Raw genomic sequence first — 19846 nt, forward strand, 5'->3', positions numbered from 1 at the left:
ATGTACCCATTCAGGCTGTGGCTCTTCCCCATAGACCTTGGTCCATTTTGCAAAGTGTGTGCGTGGATCATCTCGTCCATCATATTTTTCTACTAGCCATATTTGTGGTTTCCCAAATCATAGGCACATCATTCTTCTACAATCGCGCTGGTCCTCAAAATTTCCTTGATGCTTACCCCACCATCGTGCTAGTGTTGCGCACAGTGCCCACTTCAATGCATCAAACTGCTGCTGTTCTGGTACCGCGCTTTCAAATTTGCTTAGAAATTCATCCACCGCTGTTAATATGTCATATGTCAGCAACTCCCTTGCCTCTATGGTCACACAATGCAATGATCTGATCATCATGTTGCAATTCAACATTGTTACTTCGTGCAGTCGATTCTGCCATCGCTCTATCTCTTCGTCTAAATATGAAGTACAGGAAATTTCGCGCTCCCATGAAATCCTTCCATCTGCAGTTGGATTCACCCAATCTTCTTCTCACGCATTTATCTTTTAAATACAATCGAGATCGTCATCACTATCGTCGTCACGCACTGGTTCAGTGTATCACGCTCCTTCGGCTAGATCTAGCGGTACTTCCATGTCTAGTGACTTTTTCTCAAAGATCATTTTGCGCTTATTCAAATTTATGACTCCGTTCATATTTGTGGCCCAGTCTATTCCTAGTAGCGTGGGATAGGGATTGATGTCATCGACAATCTCTATCACTTCAAAATCTACCTGCGCACTCGCACCTTCAATATCAACTGTTACCCCTTGCAAGCTTCCCATGGGAAAAATCTTTTGTTGGTTCACCATTCGTAACTGAATAGGGGACCATTGTAATGTGGGTCTACCCATGCATTCCCATGTTTTCTTTGGTAGCACATTCACGTCCAAACCCAGATCCAAGATTACCTTATCCATTTCATATTCACCTATTTGCGCAGTCAACCTCATTTCCCTTCTTGTGCGAAATGCATGCTTTCCAAGTTTCCAGACCACACACGGTTCTCCTGACCCCGCAGACCTAGTGATAAGTTCCTCTAGTCCTTTGACTACCTTGCTGTCGCATAGCAGTTTCATACATGTCTCCAGAAAGGTAGTGAGCATTGAAGGATCCATTCCTGGTTCTAGTTGATCCTTACTACCTAAAGTGGAGGCCTCCGTGAAGCTCTCCTTAGCTTCCATGAATGTCTCCTTCGTGCGTTCTAAATCAAACTCAAGTCCCTTTGTAGGAGCCTTGCGAACCCATGCGCTTTTTTCTAGCTGCTTCCCTTTATCATTTGTCGTGGTCATACTGTTCCTGAGCATCATGTTTACATTCAATTCTTCTTTGCGCGGCTCAGACCTCATCATTTGTAAATTCATGGTCGGAGGGGGCTGGAGTACCCCCTTTTCGCACATCCTCGCTATCAGCGAAGGGTAGTCTTCTGCCTCATGATCAAACTGTGTATAGTACCAACATGATATTCTTGTCGGGTTTGTACAATCACGGGCAAATACCCTGGCCCTCCACAATTGTAACAAATTAGTTGTCTGTGACCCCTTCCTGGTCCTATTCCGCCTCGACCCTAACCGCGCCCTTGAAATCCAACATGCGCCATCCCTGAATTTGGGTCAAGGGCTTGTGTTTCAGTCTACACCCTGTAGGCAAGAGTCTGATCCATCATCAGTTCGTAGCTTCGGCAGGTGCGTTCATCATGGCCTACCGACCTATAGAAATTACAAAACAATTGTTGGGACGTCTGCATATACTTCTGCAATAGATGACAATTGTCCATAGTGTGTTTTCCTCCTATCTGGAAGATTGTGCACCATAGGGTAGATGTCGCGTTCGGCCCTGCCAGTTCCTCCGGTCTTAATGGCATCGTCCCTCCTCTTGCCAAGTAGTTCATGAACACTGGACAATGGTCCTTGTCGTGCCCTTAACCTTTGCATTTTATGCACCATACTTCCTCATGCACCTTCAGCCGAGGTGTCCTGTCTTGTTTCAAACTTTGCATTTCTAGACATAGATTATGTAGTTGCCCGTGGATTTTTTGGACTCCCAACCCAGGGTCTTGTATAGGGGTCTCATGTAATCTCATTGCCATTTCCAACGCTTCGACTTGGGTGGAAATATTTTGCTGTGACAACGCCATCCTTATGTCTTGTGTAAGTGAGGCCACAAACCATGTGCGATAATGTGCATCTGTTAACATCATATTGGCTTCCTGGATCGTACTCTTCAACCTTTGGTCCAGATCCCAAGGGGTCTCACCCGGGAGCATCACGATCTCCTTAAACCAAATGATTGACTGTGTTTATGATTTTGGCCTGCTAAATTCCCTGTTCAGCATGGCCTGGATCTCTGCGATCCCTACGTCCGAGTGGTCATTAGAATGCTTGATATACCACGTTAATGCATGATCTTGCAGTGCGCTCACCAGCGTAGCATTTTTAATATTATCATCCATGATGCCATATGCTTCCCATACTACTCTTACCACAAACCAGAATTGGTTTGAATCTTCATTCCCCACTCCTATGAATATGGGTAGTTTGATCGCACTCACCATACTAAACTGTGGTGATGGCGGAGGTGGGGTGGGTGGAGATGGTGAGGATGGTGAGATGGGTTGCAGTGTGGGTGGAGGTGGTAAACGTGGAATACACTACCTTATCAAACTGACTACACTTCTCAGAGAAACTTTCACGAGTTCTTCCTCGCTTTCCCACAAGGGTGAAATTAAGGGACTGTTTTCCAAATCTTCACTACTTCCGCCTCGGTCGATCTTCCCACTTCGCATAGTTCCAAACATTGATTTATTTACATAACCTGCTTTTCACAAAATAGCATCTTAATCCAAGTTTTCAAAGATTTAATATACTTACCTCACAGTCCCTTGAGAAAACATCATTTTGCCTCACTATAGCTGATGTTCGTGTCGACTGCAAACTCAGTGATAAATCCTCCTATTATTCGGTCGAGCTAATGGTCCACAGCTTGTGCTATCTTGTCTCCTGATGCTTCTAGTCTGTGCACTAATTCTGGAGTCCACACTATTGGTTTGTCAAGCCTACACCTTCCCTGGCTATCTGCTAACTTCGTGATCCACTCATACAGCTCAAAAGGAAAGGATGCAAAGAAAATTTCATGGATTTTCGTATATAAGTAGCGCTCCAACCACTGTTCCTTAGATACTTGCGGATTTCTATTTTCCTGCGCCGCGAACTCGTGAATCTTCTTGTCCAACCACTCTTCAATTTCTTTCTTTGTTGGATTCCAGTGGAACAACATTAGACATCCTTTACGCAGATCTCGGCCCTGTCAACAGAACCATTTGTTGGCTTGCATGGGCCTGACCTAGGTTCAGAGGTGATTTAGCCAAGAAAATCGTGTTACTACTAGCCCTTTCGGCAATAGTCTGCGGAGCACGGACAGAGGTCTCAGCCAAGTAGTATGGGAGGGTGCTAAAACCAAGTTTCTGCCCCTGGGGATGTCTGCTGAGCTTTTGGAGGTCCACGGTCTGACCCGTCACAACGCGCACTTGCTATCCTTTCACAACCCATGGTGTTGCTTCTACGTAGCCATATTCAGGGCGCAACCTGTATAATACCCAAGTTCCTTGCTATTTAATCTGTTATTATCCAATTACTTAACCTGTTTATGCAAGACTAATGATTATTATAGTATATTCAACAATCATATCAATGTGCGAGATAAATAAAATAGTGTAAACGTAAATAAAGAAATGCACAGCAGATACACAAAAATAGGAATCAACTTCTCTTTATTAATCTTCAATCCGGATTACAGAATCAACACCGCCTTGCGCACTCAGCCGCAGGGGTCCGTGCACTCAGCTGCGGACTCTACTAGGCCTCTGCGCACTCAGCTGTAGAGCCTCCTCCTACTACTACGACCCAAGACACTTAGACTCCTACTCTAAGCTCGAACCATTCGTATTATTTCCTCTTCTTCCTTCACTCTCTTTACAACTTAGAGCCTTGCTCTATTTATATAATCCCATGGTCCATGAACCACGGGTAGGCCGACATGACTTTACATTACATTTCATTACTTTAGGGTAGACAACCCTATGACTTAACCTATACTTCACACTCCGCGCCCAAAAATCGCGGAGTCTTACAAAACCCTTTGACTACAACTTGGGCTTTGAGCCCCAAAACATGCTATGGGGGGATTCCATGCCCAACATGAAGATCACCCTGAAACTGGATGCGAAGCCTATAAAACAAAGACCTTACTATTTTGGTCTTAAGTATAAGGAAAGGGTTCGCGCTGAGTTAGATAAGATGCTCGTGATAGGAATTATTGAACCAGTAGAAAAGTCTGATTGGGTAACCCTAATAGTGGTTCAAGAAAAGAAATGGAAAGAAGAAATAAGGATATGCGTGGATCTCCAGAAGCTGAATGATGCTTGCGTGCATGATCCCTTCCCGACCTCATTCACTAATGAAGTCCTAGATAATGTAGGCGTCCAAGAAACATACTCTTTCACTGATGGGTTATCTGGGTGTCATAAGATCAAAATCGCGCTTGAAGGTAGAAGCAAAACGACCTTTGTGACAAAATGGGATGTTTTCAGTGTACTGTAATGCCTTTTGGGCTTAAGAATGCACCAACAATATTTTCACGCATAGTCATTGCGGCATTCAAAGACTTCTTTCGTAAGTTCCTAGAAGTGTACTTTTACAATTGGACAATGTTTGGATTGGTCAAGCGTCATGTGGAAAGTCTGTGCTTAATGTTAGATACGTGCTGAAGGTACCAGATCACGCTCAATTTGAAGAAGTGTCTTTTTTGTGTCTCTTTGGGATCTTGCTTGGGCTTGTGATCTGCAAATAGGGATTGATGGTAGACCCACAAAGATCGTGGTGATAATCAACTTGGAGGCACCAAGGAATGTGAAATAGCTACACGCGACCCTGGGGCATACTGGATACTATAGGAAGTTCATCAAAAGCTATGCCCAGATCACCGTGCCCATGGAGAAGTTGTTGAAAAAGGATTCTACGTTCTGTTGGAGTAATGAATATCAGAAGAGCTTGGACGTGCTGAAAGAGAAAATGGTCACCACGTTGATCCTAGTCTTTCTGGACTGGAAGAAAGAATTTTATGTGCATGTGGACGCCTCATGTACCGTGTTGGGGGTTGTGCTAACACAAGAGGGCGAGGGGGAATTCGACCATACTATAGCATTCACGAGAAGGAAGCTGTCCAAGGATGAGAAGAACTATTCCACTACAAAGCGCAAAGGACTAGCCATGGTATACACGCTCCAAACGTTCAGGAACTATTTGCTGGGTGGACATTTTAAGATGTATACAAATCATTCTATGTTAAAATACTTGGTTAATAAACCTATGTTGTGGAGGAAGATCTGTAGGTGGTTGTTATTATTTCAGGAGTATGATTTTGAATTTATTGTGAAGCCTGGATGATTGAACACGGGACCAAATCAACTGTCACGCATCGAAACGGGAGAGGAGCCCACTAATTTGGAGGAAGTATTTCCCAACACGCATCTCTTTGCGGTATGCGTCATCAACAGTCACTTTGAGGATATCATACAGTTCCTGACAACAAGGACTACTCCAGAAGGGTATACAAGCCAACAGAAGAAGGAGTTAGTAGTGCGCGTAGCAGACCCCGTCATTGTAGGACATCTGTACAAAATGGGGTCTAATGAAATATTGCGATGCTATGTACCTAACTTTGTGCAAAGCATCATCCTCATGAAGGCTCATGGAGGCGCTGCAGGAGGACATTATGCAGGAAAAGTGACAACGCAGAAGGTTCTGCGTGCTGGATTGTGGTTGCCAACTCTACATAAGGACGTGAAATCATATTGTAGGTCCTGTGACACATGTCAGAGGACTAGCAGGCCATCACGAAGGGATGATCTATGATTGACGCCACAGGTGACATTATAACCATTCGAGAAATGGGCAATTGACTTTGTGGGACCAATGTAGCCTCCGGGGAAGAAAATAGGTGCGCGGTACATCATCACCATGATAGAGTACTTGACCAGATGGGCAGAGGCATAACCCTATGAAGGATTGTAGCAGCACAATAACAATGAAGTTTTTTTTCAATACGTATTGACAAGATTTGGCTGTCCCAAGATCTTGATGAGTGATCGTGGTATGCACTTCCTTAATGAAACAATCATCACGTTGACAGAATAATTTCAGGTGTATCATTAGAAGAGCACGCCTTATCACCTACAGGCCAATGGGATGGTGGAAGCATTCAATAAAATACTAGAGAACGCACAGACAAAGGTATGCAATGCACAGAGAAGTGACTGGGATATGCGCATACTAGAGGTGCTATGGGCCTATAGAACGACTTGCAAGAAGTTGACTAGGAAAACGCCTTTCAGACTTGTGTATGGCGTAGAAGCTATGATGCCAATAGAATACATTATACCTAGTCTACGCATAGTGGCACTCATAGGAATGGCAGACTGCAGAACCTTAGAAGAGAGGCTCACGCAACTAGCAGAGCTTGAAGAGGACTGATCTCTAGCTATATTTCATCAACAAGTTCAAAAGGAGTGTGAAAAGGCATGGCACGATCGACACATTAAATTGCGCACCTTCTAGGTAAATGATCTGGTTTTGCTATATGAAAACAAGTTTGATAAGTTTCCAGGAAAATTTAGGATGCACTGGCTGGGTCCCTATGTCATCAAAGAGATTACCGATGGTGGAGTAGTTTAGTTGGTTAAGTTAAATGGGGAGTCCTTCCTAGGAAAAGTGAATGGTAGCTGATTGAAGCCATACACTGGTGATCTGGCTAGGTGACTATATGAAGGAATCACAGTCTTAACGCTCTAAGCAGCTAAAAGAAGGCACAGGACTATAAACTACACTGCCCGGTCAGGGAACTACGTGATGAAGAAACTGCACGGAATGAGGAGATGTCACAGAGACCGCACGAGCACATAGAAGGCTGCGCTACCTAGGATAAAACCACATAGGTCAGCTGGAAAGTGACCATTAAAGTCATTGTTCATGATTTGACAATGAAAAAATGACCAAATGGAGTGAGGGGGCAGCATTTAAGATGAAACTTATGGGTGAAATCCTTGAAAATATGCCGCCAACCTAGCATTAATGAACCCATTTTGGGGGGAACGGTCTGATTTGAATTAAAAATGGTCTATAAATTACATGTGGCTACCCAACGAAGAACACTTGGCATTTTCAGCATTGAACTGTTGAGCTCTTAGATGAGTATGAACCATGAATTCTTTGAAGCTCCGATAGCGAGTTCCACGTTTGAGAAATTACCAAAGGAGACCCAAGAACTGTTGGATAGCGTCATGTCGACACCGGCAAAAACCGTAGATATTGGGGAAGCAGTGATAGCTGAAGGGGTTGTGCCAGAGGTTGCTATGGAAGTAGAGGGAACTACTCCGGAGGTTGCAGAGATACCCAAGTCGCCACGGTCACCTAGACCAAGGCCTACTCAGACCCAGGAAGGCGCGAAAGGCAATAAAGGAAAGCAGGCTATGACACCACTAGTGCACACATCACCTAGGAGAAAACCGCTGAAGGACAAGCCCATCGCCCAGGAAAAGGGAAAAACCAATAACCTGGAACCAGAGGAGGAAGAAATTAGGGATATCCCAATGGATGATGAGGATCTTGGGATTAACATGGAGGACATTGAAGTTGAGGGGTCTGACCTCATTACTAAATTGCCTGAGTACGTCCCTCTGTGTAGGGCCAAGGCCAAGGTGCCTAAGGACATTGACGAGAGCAAGGTCACCTTTTACACACCTCTGTTACCGGGCAAGACTATTTTTGAAGGACCATGCTTAGCGCAGATTCCAATGCTGAAATTGGAGGACTGGGTCTTAGCTGGCACCGAGTGATTCCCTCATTTGGTGACAAACTAACTGATGCACCGCGTCCTCCATAAGACCATTGGGGTGACCGCATTGGAACCACGGAAGTGGCTCAAAGGAGTGGATAAGGTAGGCCTGCTCAACCTGCTATGGGTGCTGCACTACAATCACACACCCATTATCTTGGTAGTAATCAAGTAGTTGTTGTGCTTGGTAGGGTGTCTGTGGCTGGAGGAGCCAATGCCCATCACTATTAGGTTGATCCACAAAATCACGAGGCTGCCATATTCAAGGAAGAATCTAGCTATGATTTTTGGTGGAAAGGCAGGCAAACTGGCCCTCACAGAGGCCATGAAGAAGAAGTTCGGATTAGTAAAGAAGTCGCGCGACTATGCGATTACAAGTATTTCTGAGCCTGCAATCAATGTGGCCACACAAATATTGGCAGGCAAAGTCATGTGGAAGTGTCACTCCAATGAAGTATCGATGCCCGTCGTAGCTCTAGCGGCCCAATGCACGGAGGGGGTTCAGTTTAATTGGGTGCACTACCTTTGTGGTGAGCTCCTTGCAAACTGTCGCGAGGCATAGGATCTCAGCAAGAACTTCCACTATACGTGGCTCTTGTTGTCCATCGTGTTGGTAGCCTGGGAGCTACTCGAAGATAGCCAATTTCCCTTGGTCATGCCAGACGTACCTGAGGCCACGAAATACACTTCACTATGGGTGACTAAGGATCCTCAGTGGATCAAAGACAGTGAGATATTTTGGATCTTGATGGAGATGAACGTGCACATGGCCATCAACCACAAGCTGCGGTTGTCACCTACTGTCTTTCATAGATTGAAACCGTACGCGGAATTTAAGGTTGATTTCCACCATGTATCCATAAGGACACGGAAGGACCCATAAGTGGCATGACTTGCCCTACTTAGCTACGGATGATGCGATTCAAGTAGTTATTGACTACTGGCTGGCAAAATGGCACACTACCTCAGACTTAACGGTGGGATCCAACAAGACAGCCGCACCGTGGAAGAAGGATGAAGCCAAGCTCAAGATGAAGTAGCTGGCTGAGAAAAGGAAGAAGGAGGCTAAGGATAAGGCTAGGGCAGACCACACTGCCACAGAGGAGATAGGTGGGCAGACAGGAAGAGAGGAGTGCGGCTCCGACAAAGAGAAGTCACCTTCCCCAGAAGAAGAGGAAGAAGAGGACAATCCGACAAAACAAGGAGGAGCGGACTTGCAGACACCTTCGTTCTGTATCAAGCATCCAATGGGATAAGAAAAAGTAGGGCCACGGAAGAAGTCCAAGGCCAGCAAGACATCCATGGACCCAATCACCCTAACAGAGGGGGATCTGAATGACATTGGGGATACAGTGCGGGATGCCACCGTGGAACTGTTGCAGCAGTTTGAGTAGCAACAACAACAATAGGTGTTGGGGGCCATTTAGGTGAATCTGTAAGAGCTACATATTTGGGAAACACAGACTGACACGACATCCACCAGTTTGGTCATTAGTACTTCAGAAGTTGTCGAGATCTGCATGTGAAGGACTCCCGACCAATAGTGCTACAAGATGGAGCACCGATGACAGAGACCGAAGATGATAGGCCCGCTGTCATCACACTCAAGGGAGTAGGGATGAACTTGGTAGTGCTTCCTAGCAAGGCACTCCACCTACCGCAGGATGGGATGATTGTGGAGCTGAGGGCTTGTGAACAGCATGCTTTGCAGGTGATTAGTGATCAGATCATTAACAATGCTCAGATGGTCATACAATGAGATTCTGCCATCGCCACTGCAATCGACGTGACCGATAAGAACAAGCACATAGTCCAGGTCTTGGAGGAAGCATGCCAAATGGTCCCCAAGTTGGCCATTCCTGCAGATGAGCTGGTAGATGTGCGTGTTTGCAAACTCTCTACAGGGGTGCACAACGCTCGCACAGAATTGGCAAAGGTTCATTTGGAGCTAAACCTCCAAATTCCAAAATTGTAGTTGAGGGCCCAACCTTCAACTCCACCAGAAGTCAAGGAGCAGCGTGCGACTACTATAACAAAGGCAATAACAGTAGTAGAAAGTGCAATTGCAGACTGCACAACACTTTTTGAAAAGTCATTCGAAGTACTAACCAGCCTACAAGAAGACCCTACTATGGAGAGGCTAGAAACAGAGGCGCGAGAGCTATAGTTGTGCTATAATGAGGTAAAAGGGACAGCATGTATTGTTGCCCTCACACAGAGACTCACGAAGCTATAGGAGGCCGAGGCATTAAAGGAGTAGGTAGATGCAGCTCAACACAAAGAGGCTGTGCTGAAGGCACTCTTGAAGCCTTGGTTGGACGAGGCCTAATTGATCATAGCCTCCATTGAACGCAAGTTGGCTAGTTTGCAGGAGACCCAGTAGAAGCTTCAGGCTGACAGTGGAGGGCCAGCAACAAAGCAATTGGTTGAGGAAATAAAGAAAGTGGCTGCATAGTGCACCACCGAGTTAGCAGTCATACAAGTCGAGTTGGGGGGTCTTCGCACCAAGATCTTCACGCCCACATAGTGACTTGAGGGAGAGTCACCATGTTTGTGTTGGGGGCCTGTTGGGAACGGGTTCCCCAAGAGCTAGTTTTGGGGCGGAAGGCCCAAATTTTGTAATAAAGATGTAAAGTCTCTGAATTTTGTGGTCACGGAGCATGAAGAGGTCAAAGGGTTGTCCGCCCTTGTTTTGTGAAGTATCATGTCGGCCGTAAAGATCTACCCATGGTCCACAAACCATGGGATTGTATAAAAAGGGAGTCTTACAAGAGTCTAAGAGGAGGTAATAGTAAGAAGGATTTTGGGTAAGAAGTTCTAAGTGTTCTCGAGTCTTATCATAGGTAGAGGTTCTACAGCTGAGTACGCAGAGGCCTAGGGTGGAAGTCTGCAGCTGAGTGTGCGAACCCCTGCAGCTATGTATGCAGGGCAGATAGAGTCTGAACTAAACTTGAGATATCAATAAAGAGAATTATTCTGCAATCACTGTGTATTTTGTCTCTATTTAATGAATCTTATTATATTATGTTACGATCTATGTTTACATTAGAATGCTTATTTGATGCGCGAATGTATTTGATTATAGCTGTTAATTGGACGCAAGAAAGAATATAGGTTTACGCGAAGATAACTGTAACGCATGGTAGAGTAGGTAAACACTTAAGATAACTTGGGAACTTATACAGTAACATAGCCATAGGGGCACGTAAGTGCCTAGACCTCTGGTTAGGGTTGCGTGAAGATCAGTCGAGTACCTTCATGGAGGTACTGAAGGATGGAAGAGAAGGTACATCGATAAGCCCTAAAGGCTTATCGATCTGCACAAAGGCAGGATCAAGAAGTATAGACTGACATCATGACCATCTTAGGGTGCAGAAACTTGGTTCCTGCATCCCCCCATACTACTTCGGGTGATACTTTGGTCCGCGCTCTGTGGGCTGATGCCGAAAGGGCCAGTAGTGTAGGGATTTTCTTGGCTGACTGACGCTGAACTTGGGTCAAGGCCCATCAAGCCAAAGGTTATGCTAGGTCATCACTATATTGAAATGCCTACTGAATATGATCATACCTATTTCTCCTCACAAGATTCTCATCTTAATCCCATGCCTCTGATTGAAAATTCATCTTTTCAAAGGTTTCTAGGTTTTCAACAGGATTATCACGAATTTTAAAATCCAATCGTTGAATGTTTGGAACAATCTTCCCTCGAAAGCTCCATCGCAAATAACAAGTTTCAATATTTCCTCATGCTTGCTAAGGAGTACGGTGTAGATTGAGACATATTCACGGAAGCTTCTAAGGTTTTTTGAATGATGGTTCTCATAAAAATGTAAGAAGATAAATTTTTTAGAAGCAGTGGCTATGGCCTATCTTTCTACTGACACGAAAGACCATAAGTTTTTTGTGCAAGTTATACATTCTCTTATCTTTTCCATTGCACATTATTTTATATTTGTTTCTATCAATCGCATCATTGTGATTGCAAGTCGAGAACAATTACAGTTTCTACATTGAGAACTCCATTATATGTGACCCTGACCTTCTAGTTGGTTATGTTAGGAGTAGGTCTAGTTGCATTTTAGTTTACCTACACATTCTTCCTGCATTCGTTTCCTGTGGTTTGTCTTGCGTTTTTTGGTTTTTGTTTCATTTCATGTTTTGGTTTAGGGAATTTATGTATTGTCTTCTGGTTTTGTTTCCTTTTTGTGTGTCATCTTTCCTTTCATTTTGTGAGACCTTGAATGAATATTCTTTGTTGGCTCAAAAAGTAATGTGGCAAAATAGAAAAGGACTTTGTGACACTGCAACATTTGTCTAACTTTTTGTCCATCTTCCTTGTCTTTGTTACATATTTTGTTTGATGATGTTCCTATGGAAAATATGTTCCTTGCGTTAAGAAATCCTTGTATCGAACCATGATCTCCATTTCTATTCTAGAAACCTCATGCTTACACTTTGGTTTTTATGTTTTGGTTTTTTCAGGCTGATCGAATCAAGTAGAGAAGGACAAGGGAAAATCTAAATGAAAAAACCAATATCATAGGTCTTATATATGCTTCTCTGAAGGGAAAACCTCTCCTTCTCTCAATAAGTCAGAATCCATCTTCCGCCCATGAAATAAATAAGTATTGATGCACAATCCTATATAAAATAAGTAAATAAAGATGAAATAAGAGAAAGGCTTCCTGCGTAGAGAGGTGAAGAAAACAACTTTATCGGGGTACTATCCAAGCCAACTAGCAAAAAAGAAATGTTTGTGTCCCTGAAATGACTCCATTGAGGTACTGTCCATGCCTGCTACCAGCAGAGCAACACCAGAGATGAAAAACTATACTCTGAAAATATAAAGCTCGTGAACTTGATTACCTATCCTGATTCAAAACAGTTTTTGATCGTTGATATTATGTTTGTGTTTAACTGAGTAAAGGAATGAATGGGGCTATGTTTATGCATGGAGTAAGTGGGGAAGCCATGGTAATTTGAATGATGAATAAATACTTCCTCACGAACTAGCCCTGCATGAAATAATTAACCAAGGCAAAGAAGCTAGAGTTCTACCAATGTGTTGCCAAGTGTTGTTGTTGTGACAAACACCCTCCAAAATTTTACCGACACTCAAATTTTGGATCCTACTACAGATGTTGTGATTTTTAGTTCCGTAGTCACTTCTTGGTTAGTAGATGCTTTTGAGCTCCCTTATGGGATTGTAAGTGTCAAGGGTACTTCCTCACACATGCTCAGTGTAAAACAAGTTCATGAGTGCATTCTTTTATGCAAGCTTGAACAAGCATAGCACGGTCCATCAAGACTATGCATGTGAAATGTCCAATCCATATCGATAGTCATTGTGCACTAACATTGACAGTTTCTCACTTCTAGTTATGTCTGTACTTCTATTTCGGTGAGTTTTGCAAATCGTCGCTTTCGTGGACCTTTATTTTTGCGAGTGTTGTTTTCATGCTTTTAGCTGTCGCTTTTTCTTGCTTTCACTCCAATTGGTGTCATTTTCATGTTATCTTCACCCTGGCATGTGTCGCTTTCACTGTCATTCGCATATCGCATGTGTCATTCGCACTTTAGCACTTTCCATTTTCTAGCATGTTAAGTGTCACACAGTGTACATAAGCCTTTTTTGGTGGTTTCAATAGGTTCTCCTTGTTTAAATGAGTCGATATTACCATGTAAACCTTTGTCACACTCATTTCCAAAGTCTTAAGAATTGTCACACAAGTGTCGTCACAGTCGCCACAAAGTGTATCTTTAGTGTCGCAATTGTTGTAAGTTGTCATAAAGGTTGTTGCATTGAGGAAAGTATTTTGTTAATGTGTTCTAGATGATCTATGTTGTGCTGCTAATCACTCCAAGTGTGTGATCATAGTCAACTCTTATCACTAATCACACCAGTTTCATTGATCCCACACTTAGCCAAATTTCAGAAAATTTCTAGAGACTTAGCCTCATCCGGCCTTCCTGAACTATGAATTGTGTAGTCCCAACCCTCAAGCTGCAACACTACCTCTTGAAAATGCACAATTCATAGTTCCTTCTTTTCAAGACTATGTACTGCACAGTTTTAGTGCTCAACCCCAATCCTTGGCCTCCAAAAGTGCACAATTCATCCCTCTAACCTGGCCCCAACTACGCATTGCGCAGTCTCTAAGCTCAAGCCTCAACCCTGATCTCTTGAACTGTGCAACTGTGTAATCACTAGGTCTGCTCTACCTCCCAAAATTATGCAATTGAAAAAAATAGTGAAAAACCTTGTAACCTGACTCACTGAACCTAAAAGCTGTGTATTTTCCTACACAATCTAGCAAGAATTGTGCATTACGCAGCCTCAAGACTCAAGCCTTAGCCTTGAGCTCTTGAACTATGTAATTGTGCAATCACATGGGCTCCTCTATCTTCCATAACTACACAATGGGAAAAATCAATGTTCAAGCCCTCATCCTGGCTCCCTAAGCTCACCAACTGTGTATAAAAATTTCTTAGTCCAAGCTTGAACTACACATTGTGCAATTTCAAGGCTCAAGCTTGACCCTTAATTGCTTGATCTGTGTAACTGCGCAGTCACTGGGCCTCTCCCTCGGCCTGCCACCCAGTTGGGGCTCAGTGATTGGATCATCATGCAGCATATTAGACTAGGGTTTTATCATAATGATTTTGTCTTGTCATGAGTGGATTTTATATGCAAGAACTCTATCATGCCATGGTAAGATGATAAAGAAGGAGATGGATAAGGAGGACATGCTAGAATACACCTAAGGAGATGAGGAGATAAGATGATCATCAAACAAGAAGATGAAGGAACACTAGTTTACAACAGAAGACCAAATATCAGGATTGCATGAAGACTCCATCGGATTCAAAACCCTTTGGAGGGTAGATATGAAGAACAAAGAATATATCTCATGAATATGAAGCATCAGACACATCTTATTGAAGACAGAAATAAAGAAGCAGCAAGAAGGATAGCTTGGCACTACCACATTATCATGCATTCCATGTCATCAGTGTCATGTCATGTCCTATCACAAGTCATCATATTCCACATCATTATTGTGTATTATGAAATTATCTATTCAAAATTTATTGTAAAGTGGAAGTCCAAAGGACACATTCAGAATATGAAGATTCATGTAATGTAAAAAATGCATAGGAAGTCAAACAATAACGGGGGTAGTCAAAGAGTCACAAGGAAGGTGAACCATCACCTCTTGGTTATATATACACCCTCATTGTATGAGAAAAGGATTGTTCACCTTTGTTCCTCCCGCAAGGCATTAGAGAGACAAGCTAGTTCTTTTGGGGAGAAATGAGTGGCTCCAATGCTCCACTATTGGAGCTAGTGGTATTCATCGTATATCTGTGTCTTGGAAATTTTACTTAATATTAGAAGCCTCGTGGCCAGTACGTTCTTCATGCTTGGATTATTAATATTTGTAAGACTATCCTGTGGATGTTTCTAATTCATGTTTTCTTTCATCTATGCTAAAGTAGTTGAACTATTTTGGTTATTTTAGCACTCATCATATTGGGAATGTGTTGTAATGGTTATTATTGTTGTCACATCCTTATGGACTATTCCATTGGATATTAGATAGATCTCTCTTGTTCATCGGTTGTAATGTCCATCAAATTTTTGTGGACTTTTTTGCTGGATGTTATATTGTATGTGTTTGCCTCTACTAGGGTGGTACTATTACCTCTCCCCTAAAGGCTCACTTTCCTTTCCCTCCGCAGTAGAATAATACTGACACACATACAACCGAACACTCACCAAGCATACTCACTTGTTAATTTGAGATTAAATGTGCATAACTCTCTTGTACTAAAATTAGTAGCCAAGGAAAACCTCTAAGAATATATGGTAGTTGGGCTTGTATCCTGGATGGTGCTTCAATTCCAAATATTGTGAGGTCTAATTGGGACTTCACATTGGGGAGACACCCATGGTTGACAGATTTCCAACACCGTCAATAGGATTTCTCTTTGATATTTTATTAGCAGCATTAGGTGGGTTAGTTGTGTCTAGCTATTTAACCAATTGCTATTGTGGGTTGTTTTTTTGAGGTGAGGGGAAAGAGAAATATTTATTCCCTTGTCCTCGATTGGCATATGAGTTCTAGGAAGGGGGAATTGCTTCCACATTCCTAGGGGGTATTCATTTCCCTATGGGGGAGGATATGGGTTGCCCTATGTAGGAGGGTATTTGCCCCCTGTGTGGGATGATATTGGTTGATTTGTATAGCAGGATTTTGCATAGGCATAGGTTGACCAGGGTAATATCCTTTGTGGTGTGGTGGTGGTGCTATAGCACTGAATGGTTGGCCACTGTAAGTGTATCCAAGGTACTGGAAGGTTTTATCTGGTCTGTTTTGGGCTATGGTCCCAATGAATCCATCGGTAGCATTGGATGCACCTAAGGTCTCTTTTTTAAAAGTTTTTGTCATGGGGCATCTGGAAGAACATGGTATAGGTATCCAGACTATGTGTATATAAGCTCTAATTGTTGAGATTTTCTAATGGTTTATTCCTCATTTTTTGGGGATGAATTCACCACATATTTTGATATTTCCGACGTGAAGGATCTCAAAATCAAATCAAGGAGGAGTTTTTCTTCCAAATGTGATTTGTGCAAGCTACAATGTTTCCACCATTCATGGATGTGATCCAGTATGTGTGTAACAGGTGTTTGTTTGAAATGGGTAAGGAGTTCCAGGTTCAAGTCCTGATGGACCAGGAGGTGGAACAATGTAAGGAATGTTATGGCTACAGAACTAAAGTTCCCATTTGACCTAAAAGGTTGGTCTATATACCATTTCACTGCAGGCCCTGTGAGGGTGTGTTGAAATAGTCACAATTGAATTGTATCAACTGTAATATTGTTGGATGAAGATCAAAGGTGAAAGGTATTGACATGATTTCCTGGGTCTTCTACTTGTTTTCCTTTGAATTTTGGAACGTCCAAAGGGAGCTTGGTGGGAATGGGTGGCAAATTTTGGTCATGTGCAATTAGTTCATTGATTAACTTGCTTAAATCAAGAAGATTTAAAGAAGCTAAAAATGATATTTGTAAGTTGTCTGTCATCGCAAAAATATTTTGAGCAGTTGAATTTAAAGGGGTTCCCTGATGAAAATGGTTGTCTTCATGAGTACCGTGTGGATTGTTGGGACAGGGTACCTGTTAGCCTCCTATTGCAATAGGTTTCATATTTCATGATTGACTGTTTTACATGCCAAATATGTCACCTTGTCATGCTGCAAGGTTCCATATTTCCAAGAAGTTCCATTTTGAAGAATCATACCATTTTTGAAGAGTTTTACAGATAAGGGAAAGCCAAACAACTTAATCTTGGATTCCCTAGGTTTAAATTGCTTGTTTTAGAAGATAGAGAACGAATATCTGTCCAAACAGCTTAAGCTTGGCAGATCAGTAGCTAGGTAGAGAAATGAAGGAGCCCAACTGCTTAATCTGGGCCCTTGGAAGAGATAAGGGTTGATTTTAGATAGGAGGGCAGTTAAAAGAAAAGAAGACAATTAGGGTCTGCTAGTCTAAGTGCACCCATGCAAAAAGAAGAAAAAATGCTAGGTAAGTAGGCTGAGTAAGTAGTTTTGTGGTCGCAGAATCAAGCTATGTGATCCATTTCATGTTTTCAAGTGTTATATCTGTTCAGATCACAATTATGAGGCAGTTTTTCATTTGGAGGAGCTCAAGTGAGGCATGTATAACTCCCCCTTCTTCTTATTCCCCAAATCATTCACTAACCTCCCCAAAGAGGTCAAGATCTGCTTGATATCTCTTAAGTTTCATCATTTGTCATATCATTGGCCTAAGTAAAGGTTTTCTTTGCTTAGGAGTACTCTTATTCACTCTATAAGTCATTTTTCCCTTTTAAGTAGCCTAAGATCTCTAAACTTAGCGCTTTCTTGTCATTTTCATATTAACTTCTAACATTATTATGTAAATCCCTATCTATTTCCCCTTCCCCTTACTAAAAAGCACTAAATAGCTCCCCTATGTACATATTCTCATCCCCTGGCACTATAGCCCTATAACATCAGTTTGGGGAAATGCTGAGTTCATTTGGGGCTTAGCATTAGCCTTCCGCGTCCTAACTCTGGGATTAACTTAACATTTGGTTAAGTTAATAACCTCTTTCCTCACCCCTTTACCCATAACATTTCATCATTTTTACCCTTTCGCGCTCATCGTTTAAAGTTTAGTGTTAAAATGTTTGAATAAACATTAAACACCACCAGCACATAACCCACAAACCCAAAGTTTTTGAACCCCCCGCACATAAAGAAATCAATCTAATATTCAGCGGGCCCAGTACATTAACCTACTGCCAGCTCCGCGCTCCGTCGGCCCTCCGATCCGCCCTCCCAGATTTGACGGCTCTCGGCGATTTCGGAGCCGCCCCAACGTCCGACGCTTAGCCTCCGATAGGCTAGCGGTTTCCCCACCATACAAAAGACGCGTGTCTCCACGCGATTGTATCGGAGCCCCTCTGACACATACTGCCCTCGTACAGAAGGCGGTCCGATGAAACCACAAACCGACTTTTGTCTCTCCTCCCCTGACGTCACCTCTTACGTCACCTCCGCGTCAGCCCGCCACTGCTACGTGTCACTACCACTGCATCTGCCTCCGTCCCTACCCCGCCACCGTGTCCTGTGCCACGTCACCCTGCCACATCACCCTGCCGTACCGGGACCCACGACTAACGTCATGCTGACATCATCACCGAAAGGTGCGAAGGGCGAAAATCGCAGCAAAAGATGCCTGGAATGAGAAACTGAGGCAGTTTTCGATGTGCGATTAGCGCTAATCGTGCATCGCTAAGAAAAAATGCTCAAAATGGAGGGCTTAAAAACTAGCCTCAGCCCAGCACAGTTATCAGGTTGCATCCCTCCGCCGTTATTTGACAGGATTTCTTCATGTATGTTCATATTCAATTGGCCAGCGCCGATAGCATTCTAGAAGCCATAAAAAAAATTTGCAGCAGTTATTTTTGCCTTGAAAGGGCAGAAAAGGGGCAACTTGACAGTTTCAAGAGTATCAGAGGAAAGATGAAGCCCAGATTCAATTAAAGAGTATCAGTGAAGCGGCAAAGAGTATCAGATCGGCAAGATCAAAGCAGGTGAACATTAAAGGCCTCCATCCAAGTCAAAGAAGCAGTAAAGGCCATTCAAAGCTCATCGGATCGAAATTAGTGCACATTAAAGCCACCTAAAAGCAGCAGAACCGCCTCACTACACCGAGCCACCAAGGACACCATATTAACTCATTTTGATGCAGCTGCCTCCAGCGCAGCTCAAATAAATATCTTCTTGCATTAACTTCAGGACAAGATTAGGTTAAAGAACTCATTTCCATCAGATCTGTTTAAGATATGCTGTAATAGATATTTTTGGATATTTTCTCTATATAAACCACCCTAATTCATTGTTTAAAGGGTTGGTTGGCTGATAATCCTCACTCGAGACTTGCGCTGTATACTTTGAGAGCTCTATAATCAAAGACTGCTGGAATGCTTTGGATGAAGAACTGTCTGTTGTGTTATTCAATGGCCAAAGAGTGACTGTGGAATTCCTGTGCTACTACATGGCTCGATAAGTGTTTACTTACCTCTGTTTACTGTTTATATATGTTTACACCACCATTGTATTACCATCTTAGTAGCAAGAAAGAAGAATAGTTTAGGTTTTGCTTGACTGCACCCTATGCTCAGTTCTTGTTATTTCTATATGTTTTCTTCAGAAATGGTTATGAATATGCATACTTAAATGATCATGTTTACCCTGTTTCTTTCACATATGATTGTTATTTAGGAATTCTTGACTGCTCCTAGACAAACTTTCATTCACCTTCCCTCTTTGTTAGCTAATGAAAGATTCTTTGTTGCCTTTCATCTCTGACCTTCATTCCATCTTTATTCCAGCCTGATATTGTTCTAT

This window comes from Pinus tabuliformis, chromosome 2_2, assembly GCF_031772625.1.
Source record: "Pinus tabuliformis cultivar Carrire ecotype Pingquan chromosome 2_2, CPIR1, whole genome shotgun sequence".
In the NCBI taxonomy this organism is placed as follows: Eukaryota; Viridiplantae; Streptophyta; class Pinopsida; order Pinales; family Pinaceae; genus Pinus; species Pinus tabuliformis.